We start from the raw sequence: 2,213 nt of genomic DNA on the forward strand, positions 1-2,213 counted from the left end.
GGCCGCCCAATCAGAAGGCTCCAACGCAGCGGAAACGCGTGGCCTTGGGGGGAGGGGCTCCAGGCTGCCCGTATCTCCATGGCGACAGCCTCGGGCAGGCCCCAGCTATGGAGGGGCGGGGCTGGGGCTTCGCCGGCCCCGGCAAGGACTTGGAGGTACCCAGTATGGAGGTCCAGGCTGTCCCGTACAGGCATGACCCTAGCTTCCTCCCTGCTCTTTGGCAGTTCACCCAGCGCTCTCCTGCCTTGGCGATCCCTGCGCTGTGGTCGCTGCCCGAACTCCCACTTCTCAGAGAAACTGAGGCCCAGAGAGGGACGGAGTGTTGCCCAAACGGTCAAACCGCAAGTTTAGGGCGGAGCCAAGGCAAAACCCCATTTATCCATTTGTTCCACATTATTTATCAAGACTCTACTACTAGGGTTGTCAGATTTAGCAGATAAAATACAGGAAGCCCAGTTAAATTTGAATGTCAAATAAATGGGACATACTCATACTAAAAATAATTTATTGCTTGTCTAAAATTCAAATTTAACTGGGCTTTTTGCATTTTATCTGACAACCCTGCCTACTACCTGCCAGGCAATGAGTTTTGTGCAGCAATGAACAAAACTACACCCAGGATCTCGCACGAGAATCACAGTCCTGACTCAATTATTTAGTTAGAACAATGAGGAATGCTGTAAAGGAACAAAGTGAGGTACGGAAAAGGAGTGTAGGTGGGGAATTTAAATGCACCTGAATTCCTTCCCCAGACCCCAAGAGCAGATTCCCACAGAGACAATTTTTGTAGTATCCTCTACTGGTCCCACTTTTTTCCCCCTGTTTTGCAAGGATCTGGACTTGCTTCCTCCACAGACTGGAGGAACCTGACAAGTCAGAGCTTGAAGAGCCCTCAGTGCAGGGGCGTGGTGCAAATGGGGGAACACAGGCACAAAGAGGTGATGGAGACTTCCTCCCTCCTGGGCAGTTGACCTGTAAAGCCCATGTTCTGGCCATTTACGACACTGCTTCCAGGAGCTCATGTTTATCCTCAAGGCAGTCTAGTCTAGGAGAAACTATCACAGAAACGATTAAACTTTTGAAAAGGACCCAGAAACCCTAACCTTAAGCCTTCTCCCAGTCTCCTAGATCCTTGGTCACCCCAGGAGGTGAACAAGATAACTGGCTAGCCCCCCCTCCCCCAAACTAGGCCCTTCAGAGTCCATGCCTGGCTGGGCTATCCTTGTACCAAGGGGCCTGGCCCCACTTTTGAGATTCAGGTGCTTGTCGATTAGGCTACCTCTTAGGTAAAACAAAAGTTCTGATACCCTGGAGGCGGGATGAGCATGGGATCTGAGTTAGACTTCCTGGGTTCCAAACCCTGCTCCACCATTCACTCACCATGTGGCCTTGGGCAACCTCTCTGAGTTTCAAGTTTCCTCAACTGTGACATAATAATAGTTTCTACTTCAAAGGGTAGATGTGAGAATTAGAGAAGGTAATGCAACCATTTGACTCAGCAATTTCACTCCATTTCACCCAAGAGAAATGAAAACATATGTTCACACAAACATTTGTACATGAATGTTCATAGCAGCATTATTCATAATGGCCGAAAAGTAGAAGTAACCCAGATGCCCATCAACAAATGAATGGGTTTTTAAAATGTGGTATATCTATACAATAGACTATTCAGCCAGAAAAAGTAACAAAGTACTGCTACAGAATACAACATGGATGAACCTTGAAAACACTGTACTGAGTGAAAGAAGCCAGAAAAAAAAAAAAGGCCACAAAGTCTATTATTGCATTTATATAAAATGTCCAGAATAGGCAAATCTATAGAGACAGAAAGGAGCTTAGGGTTTGTCTGGGGCTGGGGGAGCAGGGAGATTGGGGCGTGATAACTAAAGGGTATAGGGTGTCCTTTTGGGGTAATGAAAATATCTAAAATCAATTGTGGTATGGTTGCACAATTCTGTGAATATACTAAAAACCACTGATTTGTACATGTTAAATGGATGAATTGCATGGTATGTGAATTATATCTAAATAAAACTGTTACCAAAGAGAAGAGGGAAGAGGAGGAAGAGAAGGGGGTGGGTGGAGGAGGAAGGGGAGAAGGTGATGTACATTAGAATAGAACAGACATTGGTATAGTGCCTGGCACAAGCCAAACACTCAACCAATTGTTATCCTGGAATGAAAGGGTCCCTGAGTTTTTGCTTTCTGCA

The sequence above is a fragment of the Eubalaena glacialis genome, chromosome 15 (genome assembly GCF_028564815.1).
Source record: "Eubalaena glacialis isolate mEubGla1 chromosome 15, mEubGla1.1.hap2.+ XY, whole genome shotgun sequence".
NCBI lineage: Eukaryota > Metazoa > Chordata > Mammalia > Artiodactyla > Balaenidae > Eubalaena > Eubalaena glacialis.